We start from the raw sequence: 26,369 nt of genomic DNA, 5'->3' as shown, positions 1-26,369 counted from the left end.
ACTTTCAAAATGTATATAATTGTTGGCATCTACCGGTTTGAAATATGTTTTAGTTTTTATAGTGTTAGATTCTATGAACAGTGTAAGATCAAGGTATTCGATATTCATGGGATCATGTTGTGAAGTAAATTGTAGTCCAGCAGCATTGGAATTAAGATAATTCATAAAGAGGGGGATCAGGTCAATGTTGCCTTGCCATATCAGGATGAGGTCGTCTATGTACCGTTTATAAAAAACTATTTTGTCAGTAAAGGGGTTATTGTTTCATACAAGAGAGAAAAGTGTAGTGCGGCACTCCTTAGAAAAATACACTGGAAGGTAATAAAAAGCAAAAAAACTCTCACCACCTTTGTCTTGATCTTTTGCTGTCTGTCACCTTTAAGACGTGTGCTCCGTCATGCCACAGTACAGGGAAGAATAAATCTTTGGATAGGTAGAGAAGAAAAACCGTGCACCTTCCGTCCTTGGATAAGTGTGTTTATTTGCAGCAAAAGCATTCCATCATACCGGGTATCTTGCATAAAGCCTCTGATTACGTGACCCCTGCATAGGCAATGGTGGTGGAGGAGGTGGGTGGCGGGTGAGGATGGCGGAGAGCGACGGCCGTTTCGTGTCACACAGACACTTGGTCACGCTGCGTACCACCTAAGCGGTGGTACGCAGCGTGACCAAGTGTCTGTGTGACACGAAACGGCCGTCGCTCTCCGCCATCCTCACCCGCCACCCACCTCCTCCACCACCATTGCCTATGCAGGGGTCACGTAATCAGAGGCTTTATGCAAGATACCCGGTATGATGGAATGCTTTTGCTGCAAATAAACACACTTATCCAAGGACGGAAGGTGCACGGTTTTTCTTCTCTACCTATCCAAAGTAAAGGGGTTATTGTTGGCTTGTAATTTTTGTAGTTCCAGAAGCCCCATGGACAAATTTGCATAAGATGGGGCGAACGACGAACCCATAGCTGTTCCATTGGTTTGATGGTAGATTTTATCAGTAAAGGAGAAAATATTGTTCTGTAAGATAAATTCTGTGCATTGCACTAAGAAAGACTGTTGGTCATAGGGCATTACGGAATTAGTAGACAGAAAATGTTTGATAGCTGATATACCATAAGGATGCGGTATGTTGGTGTACAGAGAAGTTACATCGCAGGTGAGCCATACAAAATTATCTTGCCAGGTTATGCCTTTGAGAAGTTCTATGAGGTGTGCGGAGTCCCTGAGGTAGGAGTCCAGTGATCGTACATGAGGTTGTAGATGTTGGTCCACAAAGCGTGAAAGGTTGCTGGTCATGGAATTTATACCGGATATGATGGGGCGTCCTGGTGGTTTGGTTAAGGATTTGTGTATCTTGGGGAGATAGTAGAAAAATGGTGTTTTGGGATTAGGGTTGAAGATGTAATTTCTTTCATTTTTGGAAATGATATTGTTAGATACAGTGTTCTCCCCAGAATTTTTTTCCAGCCGGGTGGCAGGAAAAAGCAGCCGGGTGGGGCGAGATGAAAATGCAGGGCAACTCTGCTTACAGCATAGGAGGTGGTGAGGAGGTTAGCCGATGACAGCCGGGTGGTCACCAAATCTAGCCGGGTGGAGCACCCGGCTAAAAGAGCCTGGGGAGAACACTGAGATAGGGCATTATTGATGAAGGTTTTCAGTGTTTTGTTAAGCTCCGTTGTGGGATCAACATCCAGGGTAGTGTAATATTTAGTATCGCCCAAAAGGCGTTCTGCCTCCTCCAGATAGTCCCTTGTGTTAAGAATGACAATCCCTCCCCCTTTGTCTGCTGGTTTAATGGTAAGGTCATGATTGTTCTGTAAAGTCTTAATGGCGATTTTTTTGTTGGCGGGTCAGGTTGGATAACGGGTTGGGGTTGTCAGTTTGTATGTTCTGTAGGTCATTGAGTACTAATGAATAGAAGGTGTCAATATAGTTTCCTTTTGAGGCTACAGGGTAGAATCTCGATCTTCCTTTAAGTTTTGTGGTAATGTATTGTTCTGTACGAATTTCGGAGGGGGATAGTGTGCAGATTGGTATGGTATCGTTGTTGGTGATGATTAAGGCTGTAGGGTCCTTGGGTGTGGGCGGGTTAAGTTTTTTTATTGCAAAGTGTCTTTTGAGTGTTAGTTTTCGTATATAGGCATTTAAATCAGAAAAAATCTCAAACATATTGGACTGGTTAGTTGGACAAAAGGATAATCCTTTTTCCAATAGTGTGGTTTCACAACGGGATAATGAGTGATCTGATAGGTTAAATATACATTTGGTTTGTTTTAAAGGGGCGGCGGGATTGGTTGTGGTTAGTGCTTTCCTCGTTTTTCTTTTACCGCGTTTACCCCTTTTTCGGAGTCGGGTAGGGGTCTTTTTTTCTTTGGTTGGAATATGGTCCGAGATGCTATCGGACTGGGGAGTTGGGTGGCTAACATGTTCTGGGAAAGTGTGGTAGGTAGGTCTAAAAAAGAGGAAGTTAGTGGTCTCAGTATTGGTGTTGGTGGTGTGTGGGGTGGTCGGGCCATTCATGTTGGGTTGGAAAAAAGTATCAATGGAAGTTTGAGTGAATGTAGTTGGTTCAGAATAGTTCAGAACAACCAACTACATTCACTCAAACTTCCATTGATACTTTTTTCCAACCCAACATGAATGGCCCGACCACCCCACACACCACCAACACCAATACTGAGACCACTCTAACTTCCTCTTTTTTAGACCTACCTACCACACTTTCCCAGAACATGTTAGCCACCCAACTCCCCAGTCCGATAGCATCTCGGACCATATTCCAACCAAAGAAAAAAAGACCCCTACCCGACTCCGAAAAAGGGGTAAACGCGGTAAAAGAAAAATGAGGAAAGCACTAACCACAACCAATCCCGCCGCCCCTTTAAAACAAACCAAATGTATATTTAACCTATCAGATCACTCATTATCCCGTTGTGAAACCACACTATTGGAAAAAGGATTATCCTTTTGTCCAACTAACCAGTCCAATATGTTTGAGATTTTTTCTGATTTAAATGCCTATATACGAAAACTAACACTCAAAAGACACTTTGCAATAAAAAAACTTAACCCGCCCACACCCAAGGACCCTACAGCCTTAATCATCACCAACAACGATACCATACCAATCTGCACACTATCCCCCTCCGAAATTCGTACAGAACAATACATTACCACAAAACTTAAAGGAAGATCGAGATTCTACCCTGTAGCCTCAAAAGGAAACTATATTGACACCTTCTATTCATTAGTACTCAATGACCTACAGAACATACAAACTGACAACCCCAACCCGTTATCCAACCTGACCCGCCAACAAAAAAATCGCCATTAAGACTTTACAGAACAATCATGACCTTACCATTAAACCAGCAGACAAAGGGGGAGGGATTGTCATTCTTAACACAAGGGACTATCTGGAGGAGGCAGAACGCCTTTTGGGCGATACTAAATATTACACTACCCTGGATGTTGATCCCACAACAGAGCTTAACAAAACACTGAAAACCTTCATCAATAATGCCCTATCTCCGTGTTCTCCCCAGGCTCTTTTAGCCGGGTGCTCCACCCGGCTAGATTTGGTGACCACCCGGCTGTCATCGGCTAACCTCCTCACCACCTCCTATGCTGTAAGCAGAGTTGCCCTGCATTTTCATCTCGCCCCACCCGGCTGCTTTTTCCTGCCACCCGGCTGGAAAAAAATTCTGGGGAGAACACTGTATCTAACAATATAATTTCCAAAAATGAAAGAAATTACATCTTCAACCCTAATCCCAAAACACCATTTTTCTACTATCTCCCCAAGATACACAAATCCTTAACCAAACCACCAGGACGCCCCATCATATCCGGTATAAATTCCATGACCAGCAACCTTTCACGCTTTGTGGACCAACATCTACAACCTCATGTACGATCACTGGACTCCTACCTCAGGGACTCCGCACACCTCATAGAACTTCTCAAAGGCATAACCTGGCAAGATAATTTTGTATGGCTCACCTGCGATGTAACTTCTCTGTACACCAACATACCGCATCCTTATGGTATATCAGCTATCAAACATTTTCTGTCTACTAATTCCGTAATGCCCTATGACCAACAGTCTTTCTTAGTGCAATGCACAGAATTTATCTTACAGAACAATATTTTCTCCTTTACTGATAAAATCTACCATCAAACCAATGGAACAGCTATGGGTTCGTCGTTCGCCCCATCTTATGCAAATTTGTCCATGGGGCTTCTGGAACTACAAAAATTACAAGCCAACAATAACCCCTTTACTGACAACATAGTTTTTTATAAACGGTACATAGACGACCTCATCCTGATATGGCAAGGCAACATTGACCTGATCCCCCTCTTTATGAATTATCTTAATTCCAATGCTGCTGGACTACAATTTACTTCACAACATGATCCCATGAATATCGAATACCTTGATCTTACACTGTTCATAGAATCTAACACTATAAAAACTAAAACATATTTCAAACCGGTAGATGCCAACAATTATATACATTTTGAAAGTTTTCACCATCGCCCCTGGACCATCAACACACCATATAGCCAATTCAGAAGGATACATAGAAATTGCACAGACACCTCAGACTACAACGCACAATCAGACTTACTAACAAATTCCTGGCACGAAAATACCCTAAAAAACTTATTAAGGATGCTAAATTTAAAGCTAAAACAACCCCATCACATAACCCAGGTCAGCTCCCCACTAAGCCACCCAACGTAGATTGCCCCCGATTCATCACACGATACAATGCTCAACACCCACAAATCCGCTCAATTCTAACGAAGAGGTGGGACATTCTACTACAAGACCCTTATCTGCGACAATCCATTCCACAAAAACCTCAAATCACCTTCAGAAGAGCCCCAAACTTGCGTAATCTGCTAGCACCTAGCAAACTCCGCACACAAATATTCAATTCAATTCCAAACATTACACACTCCCCGGGTTGTTTTCCATGCAATAATACTAGATGTAAAGCTTGCCCATTCATTAATGTCACCACCTCATTCTGCTCCAATATCACCAAAACTAACTATTCAATTAAGCACCCGATTACTTGCACTTCAAGATATATCATATATGTGATCTCCTGCCCTTGTCACCTCCAGTACGTGGGCCGCACGACACAACCGGCACGCAGCCGGATTGGACAACACAAAAGGAATATACTGAAAAACTTTCCCCTTCACAGCGTCTCGAGACACTTCGGCACTCACCATCACAATGACCCCACTTTATTCCGTATAACACTTATAGAATCCATTAACCCACAACAGCACAATGCTTTTGAAATACTGAAAGCGAGAGAAATGTTCTGGATACAAATACTGAGGACTCTAATTCCTGAGGGACTCAACGAACAACTAGAAAAAATACATTGACCATAACACATCAATATTATTTTAACCTAGTCGCCTCTTTTATTGGTCTGTGTCTTACATTCGAGTTTTTATTAATTTTTATTATGTATTTATGATTATAATCTTCTTATGTTTTTAGTTCATTTTTACAATGGTATTTTAGCGTGATTTATGTAATGAATTCTATGCTTAGTATTAAGTATTCCAACGTGTTTGTGCCTATATCCATACTCTATGTTCTAATCGGCTAGTCGGAACCTTTTACTTTTATTGTATTATCAATTTTATTCATGCCTATATATACATGTGTGTTACATTGATAGTTGATAGTGTTGCAATATAGAACTAATCATATGATAATAATTACATATAATTTTACAGCTACAATAGTGCATATAGTCGGATCAAGTAACCTGAAATATATGGATGCAAACTAGTATTTGTCCTATTATTAGTAATGGTTCCGCATCCCAATGCGTCCATATGTACGCCATATTTCCATTCCATGCCACCATACGCATGGCGTCATATTAGTACGCATGCGCCCCGTTTCAGTACAGGTATATTGCGTCCAAATATACGCATGCGCGCATCGCGCATTGATAATAACACAATCTCTAAACGTCATTACGCGTTAAGATACGCATGTACGCATGCGTAATGACGTAATTACGCATGGCGAGAAACCAAGCGCCCGCCCCATATTACAATCAGCTAAGGGGAGTGGTTCACCGCTATATAAACAGCAGTTCAGTTCCACTTGGCCACTGAGGCGCCAGGTGCTATCTGGACATACTGCTGGTAAGTGAACCTTTTTTTTGATACTTGTCTTTTTTTGATACTTGTCTTTTTTTGATACTTGTCTCTCTATGTGCCCTCGATATCTACTCTGCATATCTTTCCTTAACACTTAATGTACTATCCCCATCCCTGTACTTCGGTGCACTATTCCCATATAGGATAACCACTCCTAATACACTTGTGTTTGTTTGTGTGTGTGTACAATTATGCTGCTCACCACATGATTGTGATTAACGTTTTATTATGTTTATGAATATTAGTGTCATGATTATATATTGATGTTTAAAACTTAAAATTATCACTATTTTGTTTCCCCCTAATACAAAGTTTTTCCCCTTTCTCTTTCCCCCCCCCCACTTCTCTTCTTTATTATCACTTCCCCCCCCCCCGCTCCTCCGCCCCCCAAACCCCCCCCCCCCCCATTTCTTCCCCCCCCCCCCCCCCGACCCCCCTCCCCCGGTCCTTCCTTCCACCCCCATAATATAACTACCGGTCACTTCTGTCCTGTTAATTTTAATCACAACAGAAAATCCCCCATACAAATATTTTGTTTTTGTTTAGTTATATGCAGTTTGTTCAGGATTGTACAAATGTGTTGCCTCTTACCCCCAGTTGTGTGCTCCTTCCTGTAATTGCCTGATGAAGCGGGCTTGACCTGCGAAACGCGTTGCGATCTGTTTTTGGAGTATACCAATAAATGTCCCTTTTGTGAATACACAGTTGTGTCTGCTTGTAGGAGGTGAGTCCACCACTGCCTCCTAAGCAACAAGTTTAAAACTTTTAAATATTGTTCTTATCCTTTTGGCGCCTCTGTTCCTGATCATAATACTGATTGTATCCACCTTTGGTGGAGGGGGATACCCCTTCTTGTCTTTTCAAGCCTACAGAGAGCGACTTCTTAATCCTGAGTGGGAACAGGCTAATCTCCTCACCTGCCTATACAGTGGTTGCCTGGAGGTAACCCTGGTTTGTGAGTATACATCTCATACTCTTTCTAATTATCCAATTGCCTTGACATACTACACCATATTGGGCTCTCGGTTCTTCTCTTTTTCACTGCTTTTGGTTGTACACCTAGAGCACCCTATTGAATGGCACCACAGGAGAGGAATATGGTGTATGTTTTAGGACAGGTGAGGAAAAATAAGAGGCTTGTGAGTGCTGAAAGAGATTGTATATTCTGGTGAACTATATAAATTGCATGGAAAATAGGGCTTGGGCCTCTTTCAGCAGGATGGGGATGCAATTCTAGTGTACAAAGCCAAAAACTGTGGCAATTGGGAATACCCAGACTATTGCATCAGCAGCTGTAGATGCATGCTCATCCTAACCTGACATATTGCCTCTGACTGCCATTGAAAAGATGGCTCTCCACAAGATCATAGCCCTCATTTCACAGCAGTTGCCAAGAACCATTTAGTTAAGGCTGTCAAAAAGGTTAAAAGTGTATTTATTGCCCCATCATATTAGCAATATGCTGTTCTGCAAATGGTAAACTGCATCACTGTCTGAATCCTCTGTTGTTCCTGCGTTCTGGCACCTGCCGACATGGTCCTCATAAGGTGCACTTTCTCTGTTTGCGTCACACTCACTGTAAAGTGAACCAGAAGTGAGAGGAGTGCAAAGGCTGCCATCTTCATTCTCTAATAAACCTTGCCAGTTGTCTATCTTTTGTGCTATGATGCTCTGCTTCTAATACTGGAAGTTACTGGCCCAGAATGAGCATGCAGATCGGATGCTTTGACTCGGGCCTGCCTTCACTGGCTGCATGCTTTTTGCAGGTGTGTGTGACTCAAACTACTAAAATCAAATGCTTGGCATGACAGCCAGGCAAGTGGCATTCTTTATAAGAGAATTAACTCACTTCAGGATCCCTTTAATTTTACTCTTGTAAATGTATTTTCTTTTCTGATACAGAAGACGTTATACACACTTTGTGGACAAGTCAAATGCTAATTAGATTCTAAATGAGATTTTATAGCTTGTTAAATACACTTGAAACAGTTTCTCGCAAAATACCCCAGGTATGCATTATTGGATATAAAGCAGACAGTCGCCTTCAACTGGAAAAAGATCATTAACCTTGCTGAGGTCAAGCAATAGACTCAATGGGGAGTTTGTATATTTTTGTTTTGTGTTTTTCCCCCTATAGCTAGTATAATATTGCTGTTGGCAAAATTCAAAATGTAGACACAAACTGTAGATGTTTTGAGTATTGAAAAACTTAACTAGCATTCTCATGTAAACCGAGGCTAAGCTCTTTACTATTTTGACAGCCTTAGATATGTTCAACCAGATGTGCAGATTAAGGCCCCATTCACATGGGAGACCGTGAATCCACCGCCTGTCAGCTGCTTCACTGCACTAGTCAGATGCTTGCTACTGCTTAGCACAGACAGTGGAAAGGCATCCATATCATTGAGACACATTTGAGCACTGCCACTCAGACATGACCTGATGGAGTTTCTTGCTGCCTGATAACTGCTTCGCATTTTTAACAATGACGCATGTGAGGTTACAAATACTAACAACTTAAGCCAGAGTGTGCTCGTTGGTTGACAGACTGGCGTGTTACAGCTACCCCAAAACCCTGGCCCATGGACTACAATTGGGGATGCTGCTGCTTGTATAAAAAAAGCAGAAAAGGTTTTGTTTTGGTTTGTTTTTTTGTTTTTCCCCCTGAAATCCTGTGACACAGCTCTGACAAGTACCCAATACACACTCGCTCTCTCTCTTTCTCTTTCTCTGGGATCGGATATTTATCAAGGGTGTCTGAGACAAAATATTGGTAGGTTTTTAGAAATCCGTGCAGAACTGTCTCAGACATCTTAAGAAATCACTAGATAGTGCAGTTTCCTTCTAAAACTGTTATAAAATAGGAGGAGCTCGAACAGTTTCTCAGACAGTGCAGTGTGTGAGGGAAATTGCTGTTTCTGAGGTAACCAATACATCTACTGTATTGATACTGGCAGGCTGTGAGTGAAAAATTCAGCGGTGGAGGGAAGGAGCCCTTCTCAAATAATGTCTAGTCTGTAGAACTGCTATCAAGCACTTCTTATGGATTTGCACTTTTCTTAACTGTAGTGCAGCTCTAGAAATTCACGCTAAACTGCCGCTATAACCTAGGATTTAAGAAGGTTCTTATCATGCAGATCTGTTCTCCCTGCTGGTTAGAACAGTTTAAGAAGAAAAAACTGTTGGTAATGCTTTGATTAAATCTGGCCTAGCTTGATTTTGACTGAAGGTTGTTTTAGTCGTTCATAATTTTATGGTAAAACAGGTAGTTGAAAACATAAGCGAAGATTTAAGATTACATTTTGTGCTGGCCTTGGGCTTATTTCTAGTGCAAAACAAGCTGTTACTCCTGTAGCAAAGCAATTTTAATATGATCATTTACGACGGCCTACAGTCCAAAACACACGGAGTCTGAAAATGATTAGGGAATGTATTTTATAAAGAAACTGGCACAATGGTAAGGATTCTAGGGCACTTTTTATTTTTTCGCACAGTGAATGCCAGAGGGAGATGTATGACTCTGGTTGCTCTTCTGTAGGAACACATTTTCACACTACACCATCTGTGATCCATGCTGTACAATAGAGGGATAAGTCACCTCAATTCTGTTTGGACACTTTGCATTCATAGGCACTGGCCTAGTGTTCTGATACTGGGTGATGACAACCTGCGTGTCCTCCTCAAAACAGTGTATGCCCTTCAGAATTTCATCAGATGTCCTTGTTATAGATAAGGAACTAAAATTGGAAATTTACACTAAGTACCGCATTATTGCTACAATTGTTGAATATATTTGACTAGAGCCAAGTCATTTCCTGGCAGAAAATGTTTTGGATCAGGCATTTGAACCACAAGAACATAACACTAATTTTTTTTTTTTCAGAATGACTATTTGTTTCTGTATATTGTTCCTTTAAAGGCACACCATTGCATCGAAATAAATCGGATTTTAGTTTTTAGACATTCCACTTACAATTTTCTCGAAACTAGCAGCCAAATTGAATTTTGAACCACTTGAGAACTTAACGAAATGGCATTGGCAGACGAGTTGGCGGTATTATAAGCAAAGCTATTAAATAGGCATGTTTTTAGATTAATGTTTCACTTTACTTTACTGCATTTCTAATTGCATTTGTCCTCAAACTCTTGAAAGATCCATTATTAGACATCTTTAAAAAGCCATTTCCTACCTACATCGCCTTAATTGTTTCTGTAAATCTAGCTTTTCCGGATGCCTGAAGGTCAGTCAGGTAGCAGTTGTAATTTCAAACTGTGTTACAAGACTAGAGGATGCGAACCTAAAATGAATTATATTTTGTTTTTAATTACATATACAGACATTTTAAATTAACATATCAATTTAACCCCGAGTAACGGAGTTCAGTTTCAGCACTGCGTAGGACTGCATATGACTGATGCTTGACAGTGTATGTTGTATAACACATGGATTTGTTACAAGATCAGTGATGAGATCAGAGGTTTTTGACCTTGAATTTATTTTTACGGGTCAAAGACCAGTAGGTCTTATTTCTGCTGCTGCATTCTTAATTTAACATCAACAATGCAATTGTGAAAGTGAGAGGAGACTTCAATAGGTACGTGTAGGTGTATTTGTTAAAGTGGACCTGAACTCATGCACAGGACAGCAGAAAAACATAAAGAAATGCACCCTGTATGTATTTAGGGAGTTTAGCCTGTCTAATTCCCCCTAATTTGCGTCTAATCACAAATTGTAATTTGATCTCTCCCCTGTGTCACATGACTGCCATGGCAGATACTGCAGATAAGCTCATTTTAAAGCACAGGATAACAATATGTCTGCTTCCATGAAATCAGAAAATAGAAACATTTGCATAGCAGCTGGGACAGCCATATTATCCCAGGAACTAAACACATATGAGTAGATAACTACTTGTTCTACTTGCATAACATATGTGGAAAAGGAGGCACAGTACCTGGCACCAAATGCAGCAGGGCAGACGCACAGGGGACGGGAACCAAGAGCGTGCACGTCCAGAAGACAGCTTGGGATCCAATGAAGTAGAAAACAAAGAAGGAGGCACCGCTTCTTTTGTAAAATCCCTTTATTCCGGTGGGGGAAGATGCAGGTACATGGCAGTGGGGGCAACAGATGCCTGACAGCTGTTTCGCTGGTTTAAACCAGCTTCTTCAGAGGCAGATTGTACCATCTGCCTCTGAAGAAGCTGGTTTAAACCAGCGAAACAGCTGTCAGGCATCTGTTGCCCCCACTGCCATGTACCTGCATCTTCCCCCACCGGAATAAAGGGATTTTACAAAAGAAGCGGTGCCTCCTTCTTTGTTTTCTACTTCATTGCATAACATATGTATTGTACTGTCCACATCTTGATTTCATTGCATTTGATACAGTAAATAATGAGAAAACAGTCCTGGCATTTTCCATCTTAACGCTTTCTTACTGAAGCCAGGTCATTTCCTCCCTTACTTTTTTCCTCTTAGAAACTGCACTAGCTAGCTTGCTTTGTTAACACATGTGAGCACAGCATAGATCATATTTCCGCAGCTCACTGAATTGCCCTCAGCATATCATTGAGGAGCAGGAATGTGGAAGGGCTGATGACAAGTTTCCTTCTCATTGGCAATGTACCGAATAAAGCCAGGCAGAAACCTTTCTGAATAGATTGGAGTGCTTGTAATGCAGGGTTAGGTTGCAGGCTGAGTAATAAACACAGAGCAGTGGGTAAATGGAATTTGATTTTGTGGCTGACAATCCCTCTTTAAAGAGACACTGAAGTGAAAAAAAGATATTTGTATGTGTAGTGCAGCGAAGAAATAAAACATTAGGAGTAGAGACATAAGTCTAATATTGTTTCTAGTACAGGGATAGTTGAGAAACTCCAGTTATCTATGCAAAACAGCCATCGAGCTCCAGGGCTTTCAAAGTCGCAGAGAGCTTTGTAGCTCTGAAGCTTGTTGTCTCAACTGTCGGTCACTGTATTTTCTTTTTCTCTCCAGAGGACATTTCAAAAGTTCACTGGCCTGCTCTGTAAAATCATTTAGAATGCTGAGTAGTGTGTAAACTACAAATATTAGAGAATGATGCAATGTATTAAAACACTGTATAACTGATAATAATGAGAATATTTCTTTGCTACTAATGTTCTAGTATTTATGTTATGATCGCTTCTGCAGCATGTACTGCTGGCTGCAGAGGTACTGCAGCCAAACAGTTCTGATTCCTTTACATGCAGTTGCTAGCATAGTTCTGCATGCATTGCTTGTGATAGTCTGTCAGCTAGGCAATGGTAATCAAGCCAGCTTTGGATTGACTGATTACCATTCATCTGTGTGGAGATTTGCATCTCTGCTCTCATTGGATGACCTCAGTATAAAGGGTTGCTTCCTGCAAGCGTGCTCTGCCCGTCATAGTTTCAGTCTCAGCCTGTTACTCTGGGCCCCTGTTCAAGTTACCTTGCGTGGATTGCGCTCACTTCTGCGTAGAAGTAGCGAATCCTTCCTAGTCCTGTTCCTGGTTCTCGTGTTATCCTGTGTGGACTGCACTGATTCCTGCGTAGGAGTCAGTGAGTCCTTCTAGTCAAGTTCCTTGTGGATCGCATTCGCCCTAGCGTTAGAGGCGGTGGATCCTTCTGGCCTGTGTTCCTGGAGTGTAAGCCATAGCAGCGGTTGCTACTGGTTACCTCACCTGTCTGTCTTGTCTTGTATGGACGCTAGCTGTCGCTTTGGTATTGCGACCGATTAGCAAGCGTTCCATCTGTCAGTCTATGTGTATCTTAATTAGTTTTCCTTGTACGCTCGAACTGGCAGGACCCCAGGGACTCGTACACAATGGTTAGGACTTAAGGGGCCCATACACTCAGCCGATTTTCTGGCCGACCGATTGATCGTTTGAAAATTGGTTGGCCAATCGACCAATCGATGGCCAATTTCGATCGATTTCCATGGATTTCCATCGAACTGGCTGGGTGGAAAATTTAGGTCGATCTGATGAGATTGCTTATCAGTTTGCATTGGCCTTAATGGAAATCTGATGGCAAAGAAATGCCATCAGATCGAATTTCAATAGATTTCAAAATGAAATCTATTGGAATTCGATCCTGGTAAAAAATGTTCTAAAACCGCATCAGATAGATCATCAGATGCATTTCTTATCTATCTGCTGCCAATCTGACGAGTGTATGGGCACCTTTACAGCACACGTTTGTTATTTTGCTAGTACTTGCATCACATATTGGTTCATCGCCAATATATACTCATACTAGCGTGTTTGTTATTTTCCTTGTATTCATGTTACGTTAATACATCAGTGCCGCTGATCTATACGTACTCGAACTGTTGATATCCTGTGTTTAGCTTGGATTGCGTCATCTCCTGCGAAGGAGCGGCGAATCCTTCTAGTCCTGTTCTTGCGAAGTAGACCATCGCTGCGGTCGCGATTGGCTACTTCGTTTTAGTCTGTTCTGTCTGTGGATGCTTGCTGTCACTAAGGCAGTGACTAGTTCAGCAAGCATTCTGTCAATCTGTCAGCCTGTCCTTTTTCTCTAAGTTCTGTTTAAGAACGCTCAGTGCTGCTTTTGCGCTGAGCAAACTTTAAGTGTCATTGTGGTTGCTCGGAGCTACGCCTGCTCTGTGCACCACATTTCCTGCTGGAGTCAGTCCTCACCTCCACTAGTGCGTTCGCACTATACCCTGACATTCATAGTTTTATGTCTTGCTTGCGTTTTGTGCGTGTGTTTCCTTTACGTCAGAGTGTGCCTTGCGCGCTGACTGTAGAGGATACACCGGCAAGCATTACAATTTATCCGTACTACACGACCAATTCATTATATTGTCATTTTTTTTTCGTTTCAGTGTCTCTTTAAAAAACGACATTTATTTAATGCATACTTTACATTTGGTTATCTGCATCATTTGTTAAAACACCTATGGTAGTTCTAGAGTTTGTTTTCCATCTTTTTTTCTATCCTATGTCAGTATGATCTCTGTGGCCTGTTTTTTGCTTTGCACGTGAGAATCAATTTTGCCTGTGATGTCGGCACAATGCACAGAACAGATAGAAATTGTGATCTTTTAGCCTGCACAGTTACATAGCATCTTGTCTGAACCCATCTCCAGTCTGAGTAGAAGCAGGTTTTGGGGGGTTTTTAATCACGACTTTTTTTGTAGAAGGAAGACATCAGGATTGATTTGGTATAAACAGGAATTGGTTTTAAATACTGCTTGGCTATTTACTTCTGCTCAGGACCTTTACTAATGTTCCTATGGATTCCTGTTTGTTCACTCTATTGGGTTTTTAATTTGGAAACTTCCTTTCTGGAGCAAGGTATACATTAACTTTTTCTGTTTGAAAATGAAGAGGTGAATACATAACATAACCTATTAATCTGTAATTATGGAGAGCTATTTTAAAGGAAACCTACAGTGAAGGAGATTCCGGTTCCTATTCCCATTTAAAAAGTAGAAATTTCATGATTGTCACATTGTTTGGCTTCAGCATTGCTTGAGGCAAATTAGCGGTTTGTATACAGGATAAGGGTAGAAAACTATCCACACAGCATAGTAAGTCATCCTGGTTGTCGGGGAAGAATTTAAAAGGTACAGCCTCTTTACTCTTGTTTGGGGGAAATTTGCAGGTAACTAACAAAATATAGTAAAAAGTGCAGTTATCCTTTAAGAGTGCACCTTTAAATGAGTGCTGCTCAGAATTCCAGGCCGGCATTAGTTCAACGATTTGTAGGTGAAAGAATTCCTGCTAAGTAATGAACTTTCTTAATGCTACAAATTTGCATTCCACCATGGCTTGACATTGGTTTGAATCTGAAGAGACAAATAACAAACAGTGGGAACTGTTGAGGATTGCAGCCCTAACCAGCTAACAGCATGAAAACTCTGTAGCAAGGAATACTAATCCAGCACTTGTTTGTCACAAGTTTATGACACAGACTTCATTAATTTACTTATTTTTTTTCTACTTTTATCATTTGCATATTTTTATTTCAATTCATGCAGTAAAATTCATGCTCAATGGGGGATTTATTTTTATTTATTTTTATTATTTTTTTACATTCGTGGCTATCTAGTTCAAACCCTGTATGTCTTTATAATACATTTAAAAGAGCACTATGACGGTAAACTGTAAAATTTGAAGTGCATGTGTTTACAGTACAATTTACTCTAGAACATAACCTAATTATATGTAAATGTATTTGCTATGTAGCTGTCAATTATAGTAGGTGTTCTTAATCTGACAGCTCTGAATCAAATACCAAATTTTTTGGACTAGGCAGTCTCTTCTTGGGATATTCTAAAAGCTTACAAAGATTCCGGTTGGCCTTCCTACTCACATTCACACTATTGTGGCAGTTGGACTGTGTCACTGCCTTGGAGAAGTTATTTTGAAAATTAAGAAAACCATGAGAATTCCCCCTGAAGAAATGGGCCGAGCCCCCACATTAATACTGCCTACTGTATGTGACAGATACATAGGAAGTAGCTGTCACTAAAAGACCATTTTGGTCTTTTAATAGCTGTATATTAAAGCAGTATATTTTTTATTTGGGTTGGGCAATCTTCTTTTGGCCTGGATCCACACTATAAGCGCTTTTCTGAGCGCTTTTTAAAAATCACTCCCATTCACTTTCATTAAAACCGCAGTAAGAATCACGTAAAAATTGCCGTGTATGCAGTTTGCGCGATTGCGGCAATTTTATACAAGATTTTTACCGTGATTTGAATGAAAGTGAATGGAAGTGATTTTTAGAAAGTGCTCAGCAATCGCAAGTGCTCAGAAAAGCGTAGTGTGGATCCAACTTTGCTGCATCCAGTGGTATCAGCAATAGACAGTCCTTTAGTCTCCTTGGGGAGAATTCGGAGAATCATGGGATTGATTTGTCAGTCTCTGGTTAAGAATTAGTAATTTGATTCTATGAACACAACCAGCCTATAAGAAGGTTACAAACTGATCATCTGCTTCTCCACAAACTCTGCTCTGTTGTGCAAACTTGACCTTATGTCCTGGGCTCTATTTTGGACTGCAGTTTGTAGTATTATACTGCGTGGAGAATGCATAATTATCTGCAATTGCTTGATAATGTTAACATACTTAGTTACCATTGTCCACAGTGACCATTTACTGTCTGTATTGTCTGAATACACAGCTGTTTGCACGCAAGTGTTTTGTGTTTGTGCATGAATGATGAATATTAAAGCTTATCGCCAAGTATGCATTTACCCTTTAAAAAAGAATGCCTACATGAAAGTTGTTTTAAGCAAAAACAAGATACAAGAGAATTGTGTTGGTTTATTTGGAGAGACACAGGGCAGAAAAGCTATTTGTATGCATTTCACTGCATTTAAAACCCTGGTGCTTTATGGAAGTGAGTATTCTGCTGCCTCATATGCTGTTAATGCAAAGACAAGATATACCGTAGCTTGTGTGAATTTTAAAGTACAGAAGCTTTTTGTGAGCATATGCCATTCCTTAAAATATTTAAAGGAATTGCGTGATTTTATTTTTAAGCCTGAAAGCTGTTAAGCTTGAAGTATGTGACTAGACAACCATAAGCTGTTACAATCTACAGAATCCACTCCGATCAACAATCTATAATTTCCGTACAAAACTGCTAAAATTACAGTTATTGCTCTTTGAAGTAGTTTAGGATTCTGCTGATGTTCAGACTACAGATTACAAGCATGCAATCCAAGGGTTAATCATATGTTTTAACATCAAGTGTCTTGTTTGTCTCTGGTCTTTTATTCTGTTCTGTGTCTTTGGATAGTATAATTTAATGTGCTCAGCACTATTAGGGCAAATTTTCAGCAATCAATCGCATTACAGCCTACAAGGGACATTTTTAAAGGTGGGCCTCCAGGCAAGCGCTTGTACATCATTACTAGAGGGTTACCGTGTGAGGGGTGGACTGCAGAAGTCAGGCAAGCTGAATTCCAATGCTGCCATTTTGTAGGGCTTGATGAACTAGTTGTCTTGGTATTGTTAGCATTTTTTCCCCCAAACATGTTGGTTTTTGCATACTTTTTCATTTAATATAGTATTTACTTTATTTTTTTATATTTCTTCATTTATGGGCTTCAAGATGAATGTTTATGCTAAATATTGGATCCAGAAGAGCTCATACTATACAGGCATTGTAAAAGAGGTTTGTGAAACACATTCTGATTGGGAGGGGTGGTGGGTAACTAGCATTGCCTACCTCTGGGGGGTTGCTCTCTGGCTCCCATCAGTATGGGCCCTGCTATCTTCTCCAGCCAGGCCTTTAGGTGCTACAGGAGCTCAAACAAATGAGGGGCTAGAGAGCAGCAAATGAAGGTGGGTGGTAATGCTTGTCAAACCACGGGTCAGGCAAAAATAGCTGGAAATATGGGCGCTCCAGGTGGCTCCATAGGCTGTAATGTGAATTACGCCTATAGCACCAATCATTCACGAATTTAGGCACTGTCAACAGACATAGCCCAAATTACAATTAAATCTGTGTCATTTGGCATTGCTGGCTTTTATCTCACACAAATTGCTAGAGGGCAGTCAAATTACGTCTTTAGAGTCCACAACGGCCTGGAGGGGGGAATAGTAATTAACGCCACTGGGACTTTTGCAGGCACAAGGTGAGCTGGTTTTTCAGCTTTACCATGCACCCAAATTTCCTGGCAACTTAATTTACATGTACACATCAAATAGCACCCTCCCCCAAGCAGCTCACACGATTTACAAACTTCCCTAAGGGGAGGTTCATTTTGTATATTTTAGTACATCAGTGCTCGGTTGCCCTGGGGGGGAGGGGGGGGGGATACACAATGTATGACCAATTCTGATATAGCAAATTTACTACTAGTCCCTTGGAGTTTACTGTTAAGGGATTATACTGTACTTGCTGCTGAGGAGGCAGCCTACAGACCAGCCTTTTATCTCACACACAGAAAAAGTGTACAGCTGAACAGAAGAGGAGGTCGCTTTCTAGTGACGCAAGGATCTGTAAGAGGTACTATAAATAATCCTATATAGGTGGGATTTGTAAACAGATACACTACCAAATGTACCACCAGCTTGCAAACTAACAGGATGTAAACCTGACGAAGGCTGCAAGGCCGAAAGCTTGTTTATTCTTATTCATTTTTAGTTAGCCAATAAATGGTATCATCCTGATTTAAAACTTCTTGCTTTTACTGATGGCTAACACGGTACAATACCCTACTGCTACTACTACCAAATATGTTTCTCTTACTACTAGAAACATGCTAGTAGGGTTATCCCAGTAGCCAAAATTCCGCTGTAGTGCCCCTTTAATAAGTCACAGGTTTTTTTTTTTTTTCAAATAAGTTTTATTGAATTTACACATAGGGTATACACAACACAGTAGCCCCAACAACCCCCCCTCCCTTCCCCAACCCCTCCCCGTTCTACAGTCTTCCAACTACTGTCTGTGTTTAACAGGCTTTATGCACCACTATGCCTATAGCTACTAGTATGTGAAAGAAACAAAGCTTGAACATTTTCCTAGAGGCATCATACATACTTCCGAAAGCCTTCTAGAACTAAAGGAATAGAATAAGTCCTATAATAATGCCTGTACAGAGTTCATTATTGTATGGTTGATTTTACTTTCACACTGTATTTTCATTAGGCTTTTGCCAGCCTCTCATACTGTATTCTGCTTTCTTGGCCGCTATCACTAAACATGTTTGTAAATAGTGACACTGCTGGCAGCTAGCTCACACACTATAGTTATAAGACCATCTGAGCCACAGCTCTCAAACTGCAGATAATTACCAGAGGCCAGTTACTTTTGCTGGGAAAATGAGCTGCCGGAAGCATCATGAAGCTCCTGTCTGTATTGGTGTAGTTATAAATAGATGGACCCTAGAGTGTGTTTCCTTTTGCCAGTCTGTCTGAACACATATCAAAGCTCGATGTTTTTTTTTACCTTTCTGTCCTATGTGTGTGCTGCTTACAGAAAACCTGGATCTGGAGTTCCTAACTGGAGCAGGTTACCTAATTGAACAGTGTGCACAACACTGAATCCTGTGCACTCATAGGCTCTGCTGACCTTGAACAGATAGCGATTTCTTCTGTTCTCTGTGCAGATAATCATGAATATTACCTTGCTTCTGTGTGATGTGACTGCATTGATTAATTTACAAATCTGTTTCTGCTAAATGAAAAATCACTTGTTTTGTGGAATTGTCATGTGGGAAGTTCAGAAATGGTCACCAGATCATCATTGTACAAAGAAACAATAAGCAATTACAATCAGGCTGTGTTGTGTGTGGGTGGATTTCTTTTTTCCACGTACCAGAAACCTCCCATAGTTCTCATATCAACATTTGCCTTTTCTTTCTTCTTTTTTGAATGTTCAAGTTAAAAGTCATGCAAGATAACCTTATATAGCATGAAATTTTCTTTGTTTTACAATCTACGTCTGCTTGGTTGAGACTGACGATTACAGGTCTCTACATTATGTATTGGATTTCTGAATGTTGCTCGATACTGCAGAGTTGGGCAGTTGTGGCTAAGAGAATAATTAAGCTATGTTAAAGGGAATGTCCGAGCTGCAAAAAAAAATACTTATCCGGGGCTTCCTCCAGCCCCTAGCAGCCGCTATGTCCCTTGCCGCAGCTCCGCTCTCAGCCACTGGCTCCTGGTCTCCGACAGTGCAGAGGTCGACCTTACCAGGTTGTCCTCCACTGCACCTGTGCGAGTACTGTCAATCACTCACACGTGGTGTGGAGTGTACTGCGCAGGCGCAGGGACATAGCGGCTGCTGGGGCTGGAGGTAGCCGGGTAAGTAGATGTCATTTTATTTTGCAGCTCGGACATTCTCTTTAAAATCTATATATAAAGGGATTGCTGTAGTTTTAATATTTTTGTTAAAGTAAGCTTCCATGCTTTTTCTTTCCTACCCCCCCCCCCCCCCCCTTACAAAACAAGTGTGCTTTGCTGCTATTTTAAATTGTATAAGAGCTGCTTAAAGAGAACCAGAGACGAAGCACCCTCATGTATTTTATTACATTTATCAATGGGTACATGACAGTAAACACTTGCCCTGCTTTTAGTTTCATTCTTCTCTGCACAATCTGCCTGTTATCAGCTGTGATAAGAATCCCCGACTGAGCATTCAGTCTAGGTTTGACCTGCAATCATTATAGCCGAGTCAGTCTTCTGTGATGTCTTTTCAAGCCCAAGCCCGCCCCCTTCTGGCTCAGCTTTCCTGCTTTGCATACTCAGAGCTCTGATGACATGGGAGGAGCTGCTCCTGCCGAGAATGAAGCTCTCAAATAACAGACAAGTGTGTCTGTGTGATTTGTATGCACTGACTGTGCAGTCATCATGCAGTTTCATTTTTATGATATGAGAGACACTTCCTACAGGCAGCTGCACAGCATACCAGAATAATGAATGCAGCAGCAGCCCTGCTTGTCTATAGTCTCATAGAGGCTAGACAGCACATCCAGAACAGCTCATAACCTGGAAGCAGAATGTGTATGGGCTGGCGGCCATATTGGATTTTTCCTAGAGCAATAATGGATAAAAAACGCTCAAAAAGGCACACCAGGGCTGCAAAAAAAAAAAGGTAGAGCATTTATTCTTTACACGCTATCGATGGATATGTTTATTTTGTGTGAAACGTTCATCTCTGGTTCCCTTTAAAGGATACCAGAGCCAAAAAAACATGGAAAATGAGGGGAGCAGGCATATACTGTCACCTATGCCGATGCCTGCCGCTCCCCCCGTTCTCCTCTATGTCCCACGCATTGTACCTGAAAGCAGCCCGGGATCTTCTAAGTAAGTCGCTGGAGTCGGAGTGACTGCTCAGGCGCTGGCCAAGCTGCCTGTGGCTGGGAGAGCACTGCGCATGCATATGACCCAAAGAAAGCCTAGTTTGTCCCTCAAAAAATATATAGATAGTTTCAGTGCGATAAGTAGCGATAAAGTTATTGGCGAATTAATGGGAGGAGTGTGATGTGAAAATTGTTCTTGTCTTGAAGGGGAAATAACCTGTGGTACGGAGGTGGTTAAATTTACCTTTTTGTTCATCAACTTCTGGGTTGTACGGTTCACTGTAAAGACCACATTTTGCTCCTCTTGCTGTTCAATGCCATTGAGATATTTTTTTAATTTTTTTTTTAGTGGCCTTTAACGACAAGGGGAGCCTTTCCACCTGATCTCTTGTATAGCTGCTAGATCCATCCTATCCATCAAGTTCTTCTGACACAGTTTTAGGCTTTCCAGCCCTTACATTCTATATTTCAAACCATTTCGTTTTGTCCCGTTTTCATACGTTGTCTTGTATTTAGTCCAGAAACCTCATGTATGGTATATTAGTATCAGTGATTTCTATTACAAAATTGTAGAGGACCTTTTCTTCCGCTTTCATGAGCCTTGATTTCAGTTGATTACCTAATCTTCCACACAGTTACTCAGCCTACTGGGGTACACCACTTGAAGGTGAACGTAGGTATAGGTTAGGATATGTAAAGTCACACTAGCTTGGAAACTGCATCATTTGAAGCCCATATACAGTATACATAGAGCAGGCCTGTGCAAACTACGACCTGCAGGCACTATGAAGGCGGCCCACCGATAGGGAGGTCTGCGTTCTGATTGCAAAAGTTTTACCCACCTCTGACCTAGGGTCATCAAACTTGCCTTTTGCTATTACAGCATCAGGGACCACCATTCGACCACATTGTCTCTGCTGCTTGGGCATAGATTCTCTAAAGCCTGGTACACACCATGCAATTTCCCGTTAGATAGACTTGTTAAAATGATTATTGCTAACAGGTCTGATCTGATTTCCGATCATTTTTATGATTGTTTTTCTGATCGATGTTGTATAGAAGTTATCGGAAAAACAATCGGAAATCAGATTGGACCTGTTGAAAATAATCGATTCGACCAATCTATCTGATGGTAAATTGCATGGTGTGTACCAGGCATTAGACTGGGTTAGTCACAATTGGCTCGGATTATAATCTGTGAAACAAAATTTAGGACAAGCAGTATGGATAAATTGCTAGGTTAGGGCTTGCATGGTCCAGCTGCTGTGTGAACCCTCGGCAGGATTCAAAAAGGATTTTCTAAAGAGAGTGAGGCTATTGGGTGAATGTTTTCGGTTAGGTCTTCTTAAATAACCTTTCTTAGTTATTCAAGGTTTAAAAAAAAACTGTTGTGTTGGGCAGATCCAGGAAATATTTTAAGTATTATTACCGATTACAGGAGTAATTGTGAAATGACTGTTTCCATTTGGCTTGTTCTCTTGTTTTTATATTAAATGTTCATGGGATGGGTCTGCAGGCTGTGCCTTCTCTAGTGTGTTCAAACATTGTCATCCACAATATTCCTCATTATGTAGTTTGGTTTTGGCTGCAAGTCTGAAATTAGAATTTAAGGCTTTAGAGGTTTATATGAATACATAAACAGCATTCAGAGCAACAAGTGCTAAGTAATAAGCTGTTCTGAATATTTTATGTGATTTAAATTGGCCCTCTTCCCAGTTCCGTAAGAATGTGTTTATAAGAGCCGAACCAGGGCAAAAACACTGCAATTGAACTCTCATCATGTTATCCTTCAGAACCACTGAGTCATTGTGAAATTATGGTGGTAGGCATGTGGTGAGCAGAATTTAAAGTTGCGTTTGGCAATATTTAAGAAAAATGGCACCGAACTGCAATATTTTTTATTTAGAAACAGATTTTTCTTAATTTTGTAGAGGTTGGGAGCAGATTTGTAAAGTAATTAACCATTATTTTTGCAACTATTCATTTTCTATCATTACAAGTATTATTTATTTATTTTTGTCCTTAAAGAGAATCTGTACTCTAATATTCTTACAATAAAAAGCATACCATTCTATTTCTTATTTTCTCCTGTGCCCCTCTGTGCTGTTTCTGCCACTCCCTGCTGCAATCCTGGTTTGTAATTAACAGTTTTAGGCAGTGTTTACAAACAAATGACATGGCTTCTAACCACAGTATCATAGGCTGTGAACAGCTATCTGGTGTGACTCATGCAGAGCTTGGAGGGGTTAAGCTTCTGCCAATGACAAGCAGTGCTGCACATTCCACACATTCCAGCATTAGCCCAACAGATAAGACAGAGGGAAGGAGATAAGATTTATTACAGAGACAGTGCAAGTAGGAAAGGCTGCAGTAAGACAGACCACATTAGAACAGTAATAGGAAATTATAGGACAGAAGAAATAAGGCACAAAATTTTGTTAGTCTCTTTAAAGTGAGTGAATATATTATATAATTATTTTTTTTCCTTTATTAATTTATAAATTATTTAGACAGTGCTATTGTGAAATGGGGTTTGAATTTCCAGACCCCTTAAAGCGGAATATAACCCTGCATTTCAACTTTGCTCTAAAATATTATTTACAGCATATTATATGCAAAAAGCATTTTTTTTTTTACTAGACCAGCATTGGAAGGGTTAAACACAGAGGTTTAAAGGTCCTGGAGAGATATGCAGAAGTTCAGATAGATACATTCTATTTAGTTACATGTATCTATTGATAAACAGTTACACACACTTTTTCTGTCGTCCAAGCTCCTTCTCAGTGAGAGAGATGAGTCACATTCAACACTTAGATACATTATGTAAACAAAATGTATCTATTTCAGCTTCGGATGCGTCTGCAGAAATCTAAAGGAACTTTAAAGCCCTGTGTAACCCTTCCAATGCTGGTCTAGTAAAAAAAAAAATGCTGGTTGCATATAATATACTGTAAATAATGTTTTAGCGCAAAGTTGAAATGCAGGGTTATATTCCGCTTTAAGACAGTGGGCTGCAAACTGGAAGATGTTTTTAGTAAATTGCAAAATGAATAGTGTGGGGGAATTGTTACTGGAAGAAAGCAAGATGATGAGTGGAATGGTCATTGCCCTGTTTGTCGAGATAGTGGGAAGGCTAGAATTTTGTTTTGAATTATAATTCGGTTTGCTCAATTATTCAAAAATTATCAGCTGCACTGCAATTTTCATCCACTTAAAGACAGAAAGGCTAATAACAGGTTGCATCCATCGGCCTGTCCTATATATATATCTCAGTTAAATTTCTATAGTTGGTGTCTCTTTGGACCATCAACGTTGCTATAGTTAAGACTGAAAGTTTTTCTTTATCTTATCAACTCTGATGGCTCTTTCACATCTGCGCTGATTTCCTGAGCTTTGACGCAAAGTCAATACTTTGCGTTAACCAAGGTAAAATGAAAGTCCATAGACTTTTATTTTACCTTTCACATCCTACGTTGCATTTTGGCGCGTTGCAGTACGACGTAGCCAGGAGCTTTTAATCGTCCTGCGCCAGCGTTTTCCCGTCGGGCAAATTAGAACTACCGCCCCTAATCAGCATCGCACCGCAACTTCCTTACATCCACGCCGCAGGAAATCTGCTCCTGCAAGCGTTATGTAATGTGAAAGAGCCCTGAGCAATTCGATCATTTAAATAGATTCAGTTGTTTTTGCAGTCACAAGGAGATGTAAAGGATACTAAAATCACAAATAACTAAGCCCTGTAAATTATACTACAATGATTGATAGATAAAATTGATATATACAGTCCAACTTACCTCATGATATACTTTAACTGGGTCGCCTAAAGGTCGCCATATCCTTATCAATTTTCTCATTCAAATGTCAGATCAATCGATTTTTTTCTCTATTTTGACCAAAAATCGATCAACAGTATTGTGACGAATCAACGTTTATTCGTCCTAAAAAAGTAGTTAGAGCCTAATAAAATATTCCCTGTTGCCACTATTAAAAAAATGACAGCAGATAGGGAAAGGCTTGGTTTATAAAAAGACCAGGGAAGCCTGGGGTTAACAGTTCCTCTGCCTGGTCAAATGTAGCAAATGCTCTTATTACCTAGTTTTTTCACACCTCCGTGTGACAAAGGGTCCTGGGCATTCAGGGACCCCCAACCAGGCAGAAAGAGGGAAATCTCACACCTCCACTGCCTAACCCCGACTTGGTGGCTCCTCAGCTCCGTACATGAAAAGAGCAGCCACAGGAGGTCCTGCTAACATCCTGCAGAAGCCACTTAGAGACTACAGCTGGCTTTCTCAATGACCTCAGGAATCCCAATATTCATATGTTCTCCATATTTCCTTCATAATTCCTGGCATAGCAGATCTCCCTGCCCATGACATCTGCACAGGTTATGGGATTCCACAGGGCGCTGGTTCTGACAGGTTTACGGACCAATCGGACTGCCAGATCTAGCGTAAGATTGTTTTAAAATCAACGTTCTTGATAAATTCTGACAAACCTAAAAATGTTACTAGATTTAACATAACTTGTATGGTTTGCAGATGAGCACACTTATCATGGTTCAGGTAAATTCTTGCCTCTATGAGAGGGGCAGAGACCTCCTGTTCCAAAGAGGTGTGTGATCCACGCCCCCTAACCCCTCCTTGCTGGAGTGGGGGCTATAACCAGACAGAGCCCAGAAAGCTCTGCGTCCTTTACCTTCAATCTGATGCCTAGTAACATCCTGGCAGCCCGCAGGGACACGGGCCAACCTCCATCTTTGAACTTTCTAACAAAGGCCTGTTGGCCGCATGGCAACCGCCATTTTGGGACTTTCGCCAAAGACTTGCGATTGCCGCATGGACTACCAATAACGGTATTTGAACTGTATATTAAGACATTCTGTTTCTCTTCCTCTCTTCTCTCTGTCCAATCAATCTGTTCTAAAATAAGCTGTGTGTATGTAGTTTAGAAATAAACTAACGATTTTATCGTTCAGTTGTGTGCCTTTTCTGGTCATCTGATTGCTGCTATAACGAATCTGCCCTCTGAAGAGTCAGTCATACTACCGCATTGTTTTATGATTTGCTTATGATTGTTGATTTGCTAGCTAGGTTGTAAATAACCGTTTCTTCCTTCTAGGATTAGCTAGTACCAGATTTCCTGTGCGAAATCGATAACGTTAGTTTCTCGATTGTAAATACAATTCGAGATTGCATCATATAGGGACCCAGTAACCTTTCTTTAACGTCACATTGCTCACAGTCTTTAAGCCGTCGGAAGTGACTATTCCCCGAACGGTGACTTGAGCGTGTTGAACGTGATTGGCCTGGCTACCGTATTATGATAGCGGGAGTCTCTTTCCTCCCTGAACTTGAGAGAGTGGTGGCAGTTATTACC

At 40.9% G+C, this 26,369-nt stretch overlaps 1 protein-coding gene across 1 annotated transcript in view; it reads left to right on the top strand.

Moving 5' to 3' along the window:
* Positions 1-26,369, top strand: part of MAN1A1 (mannosidase alpha class 1A member 1) — a 312,142-nt gene that overhangs the window by 217,800 nt on the left and 67,973 nt on the right. The window lies entirely within an intron of this gene.

This window comes from Hyperolius riggenbachi, chromosome 4 (assembly GCF_040937935.1).
Source record: "Hyperolius riggenbachi isolate aHypRig1 chromosome 4, aHypRig1.pri, whole genome shotgun sequence".
NCBI classification, from domain to species: domain Eukaryota; kingdom Metazoa; phylum Chordata; class Amphibia; order Anura; family Hyperoliidae; genus Hyperolius; species Hyperolius riggenbachi.
This window is presented reverse-complemented; position numbering and strand designations above follow the sequence as displayed.